Genomic DNA, 14863 nt, shown 5'->3' with positions numbered 1-14863 from the left:
CTAAAATCCCATCCGGAGAGGGAATTTAAGGCTCTACTCAAATCAGAAGAAAGTAGGGCAAGAAAGCAAGGGGAGTGCAATTGGGGTTCTGCAGGCTTCACTAACCCCTTTGGAATATCCTTAAAAAATAACATATTGAAACTTGTGAAATACAACAAGCTTTATGGCTTGGAATGTTGCTGGGGCTTCTCCCATATATAATCTGGTCTGTAAGAGGAAAAAGGTTGGAGTGGGCAAACACAATAATGTGCACTTGAACCCTTCTTTAGTAGAAAACTTCAAATTGAGTTGTGGAAAGATGACATATTTTACAATGTCACTTGGATAATTCTTAAACCATAAAGTCAATAATATAAATTTGATAACACAACGGTGAGTTTGTGATTGCCCCAATCCCGAAGGTTTTTTTGCAACTTTATCTTGTATTTGATTGATTAATTATTTTTATTTTTTGAATTTTGATTAATTAATTAATTAATTAAGGGTAAATTACATAGTTAATCCCTATGCTTAACACTATATTTCAATTCTGTTCCTAACATTTTAATTGTGTCAATTTGATCCCTAACATTTTCAGTGTTGTGTTAATTTAATCTCTGTCATTATCTTTAGATGGAAAAATCTGACGTGTCAAAAGGAAAAATTAAAAATGATTTTCTATGCCACATCGAATGCTAATTGTATTGCCATGTCAGACTTCTGAGAAAATAAAAATAAAATGTTCACTAGTCATATTTAGTATGCGTTTATTTTTGCTACTATTCATGGGTCCCATTATACTATTTCAGATACCTTTTAGCTTTATTCACAATATTTTCAACAAGAAGTTTTCAGTTTCATCTAAATAAGCTGTTTCAAAACGGCCATGAATCCCTAAAAGTTTCTCCTTGTTAGCCCACATCTCCATCTCTTCTTCCTCATCTCATCCTCATGCTCACGTGAGTCCTAATCTGAAGTTGTAGATGGCGACTCCGATGGCAAGGACTTCGGCATGCACGGTGGATTGATTTGGGATTGGGGTTTTGAAAAAGGGATATTCATTTGGGATTTTTTTTTTCTTTCTTTCTTTCAATTTGTTTATGGCTATTTTTGTGGATTTGATGGCAGTTCTTGCGGGAGTTGACTTAACATTAGTTGATAATTCACTTGGTGAGGAATAAATTGTAGTAAGTGTAAGAAGACTAAGTGTAGCATGTTCTAATCGTTTTTATTGTTTTACCAATTACCAATAGATTTGGTTCCGTTTGTCAATGTAAAACATTGTAGTTGCATATTTAAGCATTCAAATTAGGGAATGGTATCAAGGAAGGCAATATGAAAATAGCAGGGCACCAAGGGGAAAAACGAAAAACAACAAGCCAAGAAGTATAAAAAATTATTCTAGATAGGAAGCAATCATAATGATAGGTGCCCATGAATTCAAATTTCTAATTCTCCTTTTTGTTTTCCCCAACTACCAGCAGAGTTTCTGTTTGTAAATGGAAAACACTTTAGTTGAAAATTTAGCATTTAGTCACCTTGTTGACTCAGCATGAGGAAAGAGTGAAACTATTAGGCATGTTTGGTAAACTATGCTGCATGTAATATAATAGTTATTCCTATAGTTTAGTTATTCTCAAAGTTGTCAATTCCGTACCGTACCGGCCGGTACGGTGGGAATATACCGTACCGGCCAACAATCCGGTATGCTCGACCCTCCTATTTCGTACCGGAAAAAATACTGGCTGTATCGGCCAATTTCGGGCAATACCGGCCAGTACCGGGCGTACCGGCCAGTACAGAAAAAAGTTTTTTTTTTTTTTTTTTTTTTTTTTAAGTTTTATAATTTTTGAATTTTTGTTAGGACAGAATGGTAACTTATTTGTATTAACTTGTTAGTATTATTTGTTTTCTTAGTATGCAATGGTAACTTTTAAGCTTTCTATTTTATTTTTTTATTTTTTTCCCTTTTAATTGATACTAAAGTATAAAACCATGAATAATTAATTCTGAATTGAAGAAATGTTTTATGGTAAACTTTTATATTTATTATAATATATATATATATATATATATATATGCACAGACACATACATACATACATACATACATACATATATATATATATATATATTTATTTATTTATTTATTTATTTATAAATATAAAAAATAGCGGTAAACCCGAAACGGTATACCGGTATTAACCGGTATCCGAAATATATCGTACCGGTGGCCAAACCGGTACGGCCTCCGGTACGGTATTGACATTCTTGGTTATTCTTTGATTTAGTTATATTTTTATCATAAGAAATAGCCATTTCTTATAAATAGTTTTTTTTTTTGAAGGGATAAATAGTTATTCTTCAAAAGGAGGAATAACTATTCATCTTCAAAATGTTATATTAGCTATTCCTTAATAAGTGCAATAATTTCAAATCTTAATATATTTTCAAATAAACAAACTTTCCATATACATTTAACAATTATAAAAATAAAAAATCATAAAAAATAACACATATCTCTATTAAATTTAAAAATAACAATTTTTAAGGAGATATAATTATATGAGTAAGATATTTCCTAAAATAAATGTTAAGTTTCATTTATCTTTTCATTATTTGGCGTCATCTATGTCTAAATAATAATAACATATCTCCTAAAACAAATGTTAGAACATTATTTGGTGTCATCTATGTTCAAAATTTAGAACCATTTAGGGAGACGTAACACATGTGAACATTTTAATTTGTTTTTCTTTTAATCTGATATGACGGTACAGTTGACAGTTGATGTGTCATGAAAACTTATTTTTTATTATTCCATTTAACACATCAAATTTTTTCATCTAAAGGATAACAACAATGACTAAATTGGCACAACATTTAATAGTGTGGGGCCCAATAATTCGTGGCCCTGACCCATCTTTAAATTGGGGCCCAAGGCCCGAGCCGAGGAGGGGTATAGCCGAGGACAGGTTATAAAAGTCCAAGTAAGTCTTTGGACACAGCCGAGGATAATTATGTCCTCGACATATCCGAGGTTCCCCTGAACGAAAGGGCAGGAATGGTACATGAGCAGTTCGGGAAAAAATCTAAAATATCTATGTTATTTAGAAAAGGAGACGCTGGATAGTACAACGACCAAAGACAAAGGGAAAGCTGACCTTACTGCCATTCAATATTTTGCACCTGACAGAGCCATACTCTTCAGCTTTTACAACTATCCCCAACCACTTTGGGTATGGACTGATGGGACAAGTATCAGTCTTGGAAAAGTTGATTCTACACGTGAACGAAGGATAAGGAATACAGACTAATATAAAAGGAGGAACGAGCAATCTTGGAAGGGGGCTGGGAAAAATGACCAAAAACCAGAGCCTCCCAGCCCGCCTTCGGGAGAAAGACTCCTAGAGCGAACGCGATTTAATTATGTACGAACCCCACTAAAACACCACTGTCTTGTGACCAAGGCCTAGCCTTCCAAATCCACGCTCTACAAATGATATTGTTTGGGCCTTTTTATGTGAGAACCCAACATTATTATGGGTCGTTACAAATTGCGTCCTTACAATTGGCGCCATTTGTGGGAAAGGCTTGTGTCTTGGCACAGGTGGTGGGTTGAGATAATCACTCACATCATTTTCAACAGCCGGGTGTAGTGTTTTAGCGTAAAGTCCCACTAGGGGCTACGTTTCTTCACTAGAGGCTGCGCTTTGTAGTGCCAGCAGCACGGATGGTTCAAAGGGCTTGGCCGAGGAGTTAGTCCCCTTAAACCAAGGTCCCATACCATAGCCGAGGGGATAATTCCCCCAACTACTTAAATGTCAAGTTTTGGATAGAACCAAGGTATTGCATGGTCCTCGGACTCAAACCTATGGGAAAACCAACTACTTAAATATCAAGTTTTGGACAGAACCAAGGTATTGCATGGTCTTCGGACTCAAACCTATGGGGAAACCAACTACTTAAATATCAAGTTTTGGACAGAACCAAGATATTGCATGGTCCTCGGACTCAAACCTATGGGGAAACCAACTACTTAAATGTCAAGTTTTGGACAGAACCAAGGTATTGCATGGTCCTCGGACTCAAACCTATGGGAAACCAACTACTTAAATATCAAGTTTTGGACAGAACCAAGGTATTGCATGGTCCTCGGACTCAAACCTATGGGGAAACCAACTACTTAAATGTCAAGTTTTGGACACAACCAAGGTATTGCATGGTCCTCGGACTCAAACCTATGGGGAAACCAGCTACTTAAATGTCAAGTTTTGGACAGAACCAAGGTATTGTATGATCCTCGGACTCAAACCTATGGGGAAACCAACTACTTAAATATCAAGTTTTGGACAGAACCAAGGTATTGCATGGCCCTCGGACTCAAACCTATGGGGAAACCAACTACTTAAATGTCAAGTTTTGGACAGAACCAAGGTATTGCATGGTCCTCGGACTCAAACCTATGGGGAAACCAACTACTTAAATATCAAGTTTTGGACAGAACCAAGGTATTGCATGGTCCTCGGACTCAAACCTATGGGGAAACCAACTACTTAAATATCAAGTTTTTGATAGAACCAAGGTATTGCATGGTCCTCAGACTCAAACCTATGGGGAAACCAACTACTTAAATATCAAGTTTTGGATAAAATCAAGGTATTGCATGGTCCTCGGACTCAAACCTATGGGGAAACCAACTACTTAAGAAGAATTCTAAGTCACTCAGTCCTCGGACCAAATACCAGAAAAGGTTAAGGCTATGAAAGTTATTAGGAAGATGGCGAAACGCCTTATTACTCAGCGACTTGCAGGGGCTGTTCATTTTTGGGTTATATATCCTCGGATGACTACTTCCTACACAGCATCGAGTATTCAGCCATCATCTCGTTCAAGTTTGGGCTATACAACCCATTTTCAGGTCGGTCTTATTGTACGCGATACCTCCAATAAGTTCATAATAACATCTTTTTTCTTGGTAAGAGATTTCGGCCCTAAGTATTGTTTTCTCAGGTCGGCGTTATTATGCCAGACAGCTCTAATAAGCTCATCATAATATCTTTTCCTTTTCTTCTTAGTAAGGATTTTTACCCTAAGTATCATTTGTTCAAATCGGCATTATTATGCCGGATAATTTCAATAAGCACAGAGCAAGGTCTTTCTATTAACTGGGTTCTCGGTCCTAAGCATCGTCCATAGTATAAAAATAAAAAAGAAATCACAGGGTAGTACGTCTATTCACGGCGTAACCATTTCAAAAAGAAGATATAGAATATACGAAATAAAGCAATGATGATTTTTATTAATATAAAGAGGTACTACAGCGTACAATGAAGGGCTTAAACAAGCCTATATAGAAAACAAATTACAAAAACAATAAAGAAAAAACAAAACAAACAAACAGCCAGAAGTCTTTTTAAGCTTTGATCCGAAGTTTTTCCAAGTTCTGCCCCCGCGACACCCATATTGAGAGGAGGACCTCCCTTGATGGAAGAGGAGAAGAAGAGGAAGAGGTAAAAGCACCAGGATGGATCTGGTGACGGGAAAGAAGAAGAAGGGGAGGCAAAAGGAGGCAGCAGTGAACGAAGAGAGGAAGAAGCAGGGACATTTAGTCCCTGCATCAGCCCTGACTCCTAACACGCTGGTGCCATATTAGGTATGCTCATAAGAGAGCGGCTGGTACTGATAATGGGTGACCCCAGCTCAATCACACCAAAAGCTTGACGTGACGAGCCCCTGCTTCAGATTTTGACTAAAAGGGGGATGAGAGGTATCTTAAGTCTCTGCCAACCCTGTCCTGACCGAGCCATCTTAGGCTTAGGAAGGACAGAGCGCTTCTGAGAGGGGTGCGCTCTTTTCATCTCTGCTTTTACTTTAAATATGTCACACTATCAGCTTTGGCTAGGCTGGTAAAGGAGACTTGGAACGCAGCTTGAGGGTTGAGGCTTTAGGAAGGTTGGAGAGTCCTTACACGAAGGGAGTACCCTCTCGTTTAGCTTCTTATATGGAAGGTGAATCTAGTGGCATTTAATCCATGCAGATTTCCAAGAAGATCTGCAAGTAAGGTAGCGTCTGTTCAACTCCCCAATGTCATCGGTAACCGTCGGATTTGAATGGTCTCGTAAAGGGAAGTCATTAAAGATGCGTCTCGAACACTGAAACGGCAGGAGCGCATCATGAGTGAATCTAGAAGAATGTCTCGTAGTCCGGCGCATTTACTAGGTAGATGAAGAGACACTAACATTAATGAAGGGCAGAGCTAAACGAGTTATGATAAAGGCTTGGCATCACCAAAATCCTCCTCCTCGACCAGGAGGTCGGACAGCAGGATTTTGAGGGGCTATTGTGGGGCCCAATAATTCGTGGCCCTGGCCCATCTTTAGATTGGGGCCCAAGGCCCGAGCCGAGGAGGGGTATAACCGAGGACGGGTTATAAAAGTCCAAGTAAGTCTTGGTACACAGCCGAGGATAATTATGTCCTCGACATATCCGAGGTCCCCCTGAACGAAAGGGCAGGAATGGTACATGAGCAGTTTGGGAAAAAATCTAAAATATCTGTCATTTAGAAAAGGAGACGCTGGATCGTACAACGACCAAAGACAAAGGAAAAGCTGACCTTACTGCCATTCAATATTCTGAACCTGACAGAGCCATACTCTTCAACTTTTACAACCACCCCCAACCACTTTGGGTATGGACTGATGGGACAAGTATCAGTCTTGGAAAAATTGATCCTACACGTGGACGAAGGATAAGGAATACAGACTAATATAAAAGGAGGAACGAGCAATTCGGGAAGGAGGCTGGGAAAAATGGCCAAAAACCAAAGCCTCCCAGCCCGCCTTCGGGAGAAAGACTCCTAGAGCGAACGCGATTTAATTATGTACGAACCTCACTAAAACACCACTGTCTTGTGACCAAGGCCTAGCCTTCCAAACCCACGCTCTACAAATGATATTATTTGGGCCTTTTTACGTGCGAACCCAACATTATTATGAGTCGTTACAAATTGCGTCCTTAAAAATAGGTTAGAGACCAAATTGACATAAGGTGTAAAGAATAGAGAATAACTATGCAATTTACCTATTAATTAATTATTATATATAATTTTTTATTTATTTATGTTTTTTGTTTTGACCAACATAAAGGAAGCCCAACAACAAACATTTCAACACAAACTTTTATCTTGGTTTTTTTAATCAAAAAGAAAAAGTACAGCAACAAATATTCTTAATTGTAATGCGATAGACAACACAAAAATTCTTCTTAATAAAATACAAAAAACTAATAAGTTGTCAAAGTTGAGTTGAATAGTTAAATAAAATAATTGTAAATAGTCAAGACAAAAACTAACTAATAATAAATTAAAATATTCACTACTACAAAGGAAATAATTTTTTAGCAATGAAATATATAGATAATGAACTGTGCAATCAAATGAGAGATCAATGGATGAATGATTACTTGATTGTGTATATTAAAAGAGATATAGTTGATAGTATTGGTAGTAAAGCTATCATGTAACATCGTATTCTTGCCCTATTAAATGGTGCCATTATTATTTGGACATAAACGACGCCAAATAATGAAAGCTTGCTACCACCGCGAACCTTTGGTACGACGGTCACTTCATAAATTTAAATGCTTGTGGGGTGTTGGAGGTAAGGGTCGGAGTTCAAGACTCCAAGAGGAAGTTTCACACACATATACACTTAGATTAGGTTAGAGTAGAAATTCTATCTTGTTAAAAAAAAAAAAAATTTTTTTTGAAAGCTTGCTTGATGCTTTGAGGGATGATGATTTCCTTTTATAGAACAAGAGTGAGATGAGGTGAGGGAATATTTTGGAATATTTTTCCTTCCTTTGAGATTTGGTTAAATGTCTCCATTCTACACTACCATGTGGCACAATTTTTCACAACAACATGCAATAGGGTAAGTTCTATATTCTTAGGCATTTTGTACTTTTTAGGTCTTGTAATTGTTGTCTAATTCCATGACAAATTTTTTTGAATTTTTTTAATCTTAGTTTCCATGTGTTCATGTACTTTATAGGGGGTTTTTATTTGTACTAACTTGTAACTCATGTATATACATGGATATACTTAAAATATATACATTAAAATGCATATATAATATAATTCTTACATACATAATTTAAATATTATTGATAGTCATTCTTTTTTTTTTTAACTCTTTAAAAAGTCTTATAAGAATATTATTAGATAGAAAATATAAATTGTCAATTTTTAAATTTTTTTTTTTATGTTTATTAATTTTAGATTCTTTGGTTTTTGTATGTAATAATTCATTTGGATGAATATTTATGATGTGATCTCACATTTGACTCTAAAATTAAGAAATAAAACTCTCTCTAAAAAAAAAAAAATTTAGGATATGTAGGGTCTTTGGGCCCAGAAGTTCATTATTTATCAATATATTGGGCTTGTGGCCCAAGCCGAGAACAAGGATTTGCCCGAGGAGGAGAAGTCTTTGTCTGAGGAGATTGCGCTGATAAATAAAAGATGGGGTTTGGTCATAATAGCTCTAGAGAGTGTGCCAAGGATGAAAACTTCATTGGCCAAACTTGGCTATCCTGGAAGATGGTTTGACAGCAAAGATGATAACCCCGAAAATTCAATTGGGGCGGACAAATATTGCAGAGATATAAGATAAGGAAGAGCCCCAAAATATCTGGGGAAAAAGTTGCTATTTTTGCATTAAATGCACTGCAACTAACTCCCTGGCCGCATTAATGTAGAAGTGATATCTAAACAGTGTATTTTATCTTTACAGCTACTACATGAGGACTTATCGGAAGTGCTGATGGGACAAGTATCAGCCCTAACCATCTAGCATACAGGTGGAAGGTGGAGATGAAAAGGAGGGAGAGTATAAAAGAAGAAGGAAGAAACAAGATTAGGGGATCAAAAAAAAGGGGAAGAAAAAGAGAGAAACAAAGTAGCATTCCAGAATCAAACTCGTAATCGGACTTGTGAGTATTATAAAAGAATAGACCTCTTCGGACTTTGCCGAGGACGATTTTTTCAACACGACCCTTTTTCTTTTCATTCTCTTATCATCTGAATCCTTCCCAATGTTTGTTTGATTAACTAAAGCCTAATTTTCCTACCCACTCTTTACAAATTCCTTGTTTTTGGGCTTTTTGGGCCTATGTCCATCCACATAGTGGGTTGGGAACTAAAATATAGCCCTTACAGGATACATAGCGCAAAATTGAACTTTAATTGTATAATCTAATTGGATTTTTTCTAAGTTTTACCTATATATACATACATACATACATATATATATATATATATTTATATATATTGGGTTGGTGAGGTAAAGTTGTCAAGTTACTGAAACTGGGTTGAAAGCTGCACAAGTTCACTCTTACGAAGTCGGCGATGTCAAGCGAATTGTGGTACGAAAACTGAAGTAGAAAAATAGTTGGACTGAAAGTTCATACCACACTTCGGACGTACAAAGATGTTATTTATCATATTGCAGTTCTAGCCCTAGTCTCTCATTATATATCTCTCATTTCCCATAAATTTGAGTGAGAAAAAAACACCCAATACTCATACTAAAAAGCTAGAGAGAACCCTAAAACCTTATCTATTAAACCTTCTCATTCTCTGTACCTTCTTCCTCTCCATTGTCAAATCCTATTTAAGAGATTAAAACCATTGTGCACACATATTTATTGAAAGCTTCAGAGTTCATGGTGTAGATTGGTGCTTGGAAAGTATTGGAGAGCAATCTCAAATCTCCAAGAGGTCTTGGAGTAATCAATGATAATTTTTTTTTTCTTTTCTTTTTAGTATTTATTATTATTGGAAGTGACTATGGAGACTTTATTATGTGATGGAAAACTGGACTTGCAAATCCAGATGCTAGAATAGAAAAAAGATTTACAAAGTTGTTTGTAAATAGAAGTTTGGAGGGCTTGAGTATTATTTTGCTAAATACTTGGAGTTTTGTGAGTGAATTGAATTGCAACCATCTATTCTTGTGGATTGTTTTCGACAACAACGCCATGAAGAGGTTTTTGCACCCATTACCGATGTTTTCCTCTTTGATAACTCGTTTGATGTTATCTTTGTGCTTCTTAATTTTTGTATGTTGTTCGTTTTATTTGTTTATCCATGCATATGCTTTTATCTATATATATATATATATATATATATATTTCTTTTTTTATACAAGATAAAATTTCTACTTTAACCTAATCTAAGTGTATATGTGTGTGAAGCTCCCTCCTAGAGACTTAAATCTTGGCCCTTGCCCCCTCATGCCCCACAAGCATTTATACTTATGGAGTGACCACCACACCAAGAGTGCATAGTGGTCAATTGGTTAATCCATACTTATGTCAATTGGTTAATCACTTTAATTTGGACTTAATTAATAGATTAGCTTAAAATTGACTAAGTCATAATTAATTTGGAGTCTAAATCATAATCAGAGTTTATTTTGATTATTGTTCAAGCATAATCACGTGCTGCCATGTGGTGCAACCATGGATTGCCTCGTGGTTGTGTGGTCCCACTACATTTTAATATATAGATATATATATATATATATATATATATTTCAAAATAATTAATTAAAATATTGATGCATCATAATAAAATGAAAATGCATCGCGGATAGGGGTGTCAATTCGGGTTAGCGTGTCGGGTTCGTGTCGTGTCGAGGTAGGGGTATTAGACTAAATGGCTCAACCCTAACGCGACCCATTTAATAATCGTGTCAGGATCCTTCAACCCTAACCCGACCTGTTAATAAGGCGGGTTGACCTGACCCAACCCATTTGACACGTTTAATAAACGGATCGTGTTGGGTTAACACGAATGTAACACAACCCATTTCAACCTGTATAATATTAAATATAACATCCATCTATAAATTATCTTTTTTTATATCCCAAAAACCAGTACATACATTTTAAGTCTTCGACCCACATTCAAAATAGTATAGTTCAATAAAAACATAACATTCATCTAGAAATAAGTTCTTTACACTCCAAAAGAAGTGCAGCACTTCAACCCAAATTCAAAATAACATAGTTTAACAAAAATAAAATAACATAGTTCAACAAAAATATAATATCCTTGGAACTCGCCAAATGCTAAGTATCAATATTGAAAGAATTTGAGCAAATAGTAGACTAATCCTGACTATGACCACGATTATCATCCATAGATTCTTTGTTGATGTACAAGTTCATAACATCTTCCACAAGCTCATCCAATTTCATTTGTACAAGTTCTATGCCAAAAAAAAAAAAAAAATTATTAGTAGTTACAAAATATGATCACGCCTCAACAGTTTTACAAGAACTAAATAATAATAATGTAAGAGTAATAATAACTAATGAAACAATAAGATTACCTTTCTCATTTGTAATTACTTACTTTTCTTTTTAAATTTAAAATATATATTGGATATAAAAGGTATTTGAAAAATCTAAAATAAAATAATTATTTATTTGTTATACGAGTTAAACGGGTTGTGTTAAGTGGGTCATTTCGGATTTGACACAAATAAATTGGCGTGTCAAACGTGTCTATTGTGGGTTACGCGGTTTGACCCGTTTATGACACGTTTCTTATCGTGTCACTTTCGGGTCGACCCGTTTATGACCCAAACCCATTAAGGCCCAACCCTAACCCGAAAAAAACCGTGTTGGGTTCGTGTCGTGTTCGCGGGTTGGGTCGAACATTGACACCCCTAATCGCGGATGCCTTGGCGAGAAGAGGGTGCTCTCTCCAAGAGGATTTTGTTATTTTTGATTTTCCGCCATCTGTAGAAATTGAATCCTATGTAACTACAGATGCTAATGACATGTACTATGGTAGACTTACTACCACTACTCTGGCCACTATGGCCTCTTAGTTTTTGTTAATGCAATTTCCTTTTAACCAAAAAAAAAAAAAATGAAAATGCATCCTACTCAAGTAAATCACATCCCTAATTAAAAGAAAAATTAAATGAACTTCCAAGAAAAAAAATCATGTATTTTATAATTAAATTTGGACAAAGTTTAGCTATAAAATTAGTTGTAACTAGGGTTATAACCTTATTCAATATCATTCAAGCTTTTTTCATCAAAAAAAAAAAAAAAAAATATCATTCACATTACTACATATTTTAAGAATCTAATCGTTAAATTGTATATTCTTTATGTTTTTAATACACATATCAAATTTTGAGCCAATTGGATATTATTTACTATATGATCTATAAGCTTACATTTTATGCATAATTTTAAATTAAAGAAACTTGCAATTTAAATAATTTATTGATAACATAGTTATTAATATTTAATTTTATAGAAATTTTTGCAAGCATGGAAGATATAAGAAGAAATATAATCCAATGGTAGATTTGTCAAATTTCACTTTCAATAAAAAGATATTAAGTAAGGTTGTAAACTTAAGGTACAACCAATTTTGTAGCTAAATTTTGTCAATAAAATTTATAGTATCACTTCATATAAATGTGAAAATTCCTTTAATGCAATTGAACCCTATTAAAAATAACATGTAATTCATAAAAAATAAAATAATTTCCTAAACCGAAGTGTACCGTCAAAAGCACTCACCCTAAGGTAATGAAATACTATTTTTATGATCAAAATATTAGAGATCATCCATGCAAAGTAAAATTATGGCAATATCGTGAAAAATTCAGCTTGGTATTTCAAGAAATATAAAAGCAGATTTTTATTAATATCATGCACATTTCTTAAGAGAAAAAAAAAAAAAAAAAAAACCTATAATTGGAGTAATTTTTTTGTAACATCTCACTCGATTCAAACTAATTTTTGCCTACAACCAGTCAAAACAAAAGGAATTTCATGATCTTTAGCGTAAAAAAAAAAAAAAAAAAAAAAAATCCAATCAAATGGTCAAATTTTGACCAATATATTCCTATACCACCAACATCAGTATTTTGCAAAAAATGAACAGTCCAATATACTTTAACCATAAAGCATTTGGTGTATTCCATCTACTCACACCTGACGCTGCTAATAATTCTTTTTGACATCTAATTGTGATAGCCAACACTACAGTAGAATCTTATAAGTTATGGGGAAACAGGGACATTTTTCCCCAGTAATAGGTAATTAAAATGTGAGAACTTGTGTTGACGAAATTCAATATCTCTCTCTATTTTTCCCCCACAAACTACAAATACTACCTTTTAAACAAATAATGCATATAAAACACAATCAATCTAAGCCATCATTCAACTTTTATATTTGATATTTAAAATCATAATTATGTTATCAGATAGCCAAATTTTTTTTTTTTAAAATTGATTATAGATTATACCTTAGCAATTTGTTGAACACTTCTAGCGTAATGGGGTTGCCTCTATTCTCTTTTCATGTGATGAAGAACTATTATAGCCTACTGGATTCCATTATCTATTTCAAGGATTCCACCATTAAAAATATATCTTGTAAAGAAAAAAAAAACAGAATAAAGAGAGTCTAAAAATTAGAAGAAGAGAAACAGAGATAGACCTAGTGAGGCCAACCAAACAAAGTGTGAGATTAATGAAAATTAGGGTTTACAATTTTTTGACCATTGATAAAAGCCAATCCTAAATCAAAACCTTAATTAAAATTGAATCTAACCCAATTAGGTAAATCAAAACCAACCAACTAAAATACCCAAATCTAAATTCTATTAAAAGCCTAATATTAAATAAATAAGAATAAAATGCAAAAACCTGAAGACATTGGGGGGGGTCTGACGATCGCCGATGATGGTGGGTGAGTTCTCCGTTCAGTTGTTCTTGTGTCAGGTTATTACGGGCAGACAAAATAGTATTTGACCCATTGTTGCTCATTGAAATTGAAGAAATGCGTGCTATAATTAAACAAAGTGCTCCCACTTCAGAGATTGAAGATTGTACTGCACTTGATGAAGAAGAGGTCTGCATATTGAAAAAGTAAAACCGAATTTTATTTATTTATTTATAAGTGAAAAAGTAAAACCTAACCTAATTTCAAAGAGTCCTAACCCGTGCTACATGCCTACATGATACATATGTACAATTCTATATAAAAACCCCAACTTGTTCAAAATAACTGGATTATTCAGTATAGAAAAAGAGAACAAAACTCAATCATGGTAGAAACAACAAAAATATGATGCAAAAAAAAAAAAAAAAAAAATGAAGATTTAGGGTTTGAACTATTCTAACCATGGTTGCGAGAGAGGTTTGAGGCGTAATCACCGACTTCGAGTTAGGTTTGGTCCATGGAGAGAGAGCGGCTAAGGGTAGCAACTAATGCGTTAGTATATTGTAGAGTGAAACGGTGAAGTTGTGTTTGAAAAGGAGAGAGGGAAAGAGAGAAGCGTATAGGAAAAAAGAGATCATTTGTTGACTGGTGCATCATGTGCCGTTGTAATGGGGAGACGGTGGATCATTTGCTACTTCATTGTGGTAAGGCTCATAGGTTGTGGAGTCTGGTGTTTAGATCTTTTGGGTTTTCTTGGGGCTTGCCAAGAACAGTTGCGAATACCCTCTTTGGTTGGTGGAATTGGCCTGGAAAACACTCGTCTAGCATTTGGAATCTAGCTCCTTTGTGCTTAATGTGGTGTCTTTGGAAGGAACGGAATTGGAGGACTTTTGAGTACTTGGAAAGCTCGGATGACCAATTATTGGCTTCTTTCAGTGGCTCCCTGTTTGACTGGTCTAGGGCTTGGGGAATCACCTTTAGTGACTCTCTCCCTATGTTCCTTAGCTCTCTCCTTTGCATTTAGTGTCTCTCCCCTTTCTTTCTTTTTTTTTTTTTTTTTTTTTTTTTTTTTTTTTTTTTTTTTTTCTCTTTTCTTAATCTGCTCTATCTGTATTGTTCTC

At 34.9% G+C, this 14863-nt stretch overlaps 1 long non-coding RNA gene across 2 annotated transcripts; it reads right to left on the bottom strand.

Moving 5' to 3' along the window:
* Nucleotides 1–11000: 11000 nt before the first annotated feature.
* Nucleotides 11001–14603, bottom strand: LOC126723477 (uncharacterized). 2 transcript variants are annotated; one of them, XR_007654329.1, is made up of 3 exons: nt 14204–14603; nt 13727–13933; nt 11001–11254 (listed from the first exon to the last, which is right to left on the bottom strand). It is a non-coding gene; the product is annotated as an uncharacterized LOC126723477 (long non-coding RNA). The 2 variants fall into 2 exon arrangements; XR_007654328.1 differs by lacking the exon at nt 11001–11254 and adding an exon at nt 13306–13418.
* Nucleotides 14604–14863: the final 260 nt, after the last annotated feature.

Source organism: Quercus robur, chromosome 4 (genome assembly GCF_932294415.1).
Source record: "Quercus robur chromosome 4, dhQueRobu3.1, whole genome shotgun sequence".
Taxonomy (NCBI): domain Eukaryota; kingdom Viridiplantae; phylum Streptophyta; class Magnoliopsida; order Fagales; family Fagaceae; genus Quercus; species Quercus robur.
The sequence above is the reverse complement of the archived record's forward strand: the minus strand, read 5'-3'. Positions and strand labels throughout refer to the sequence as shown.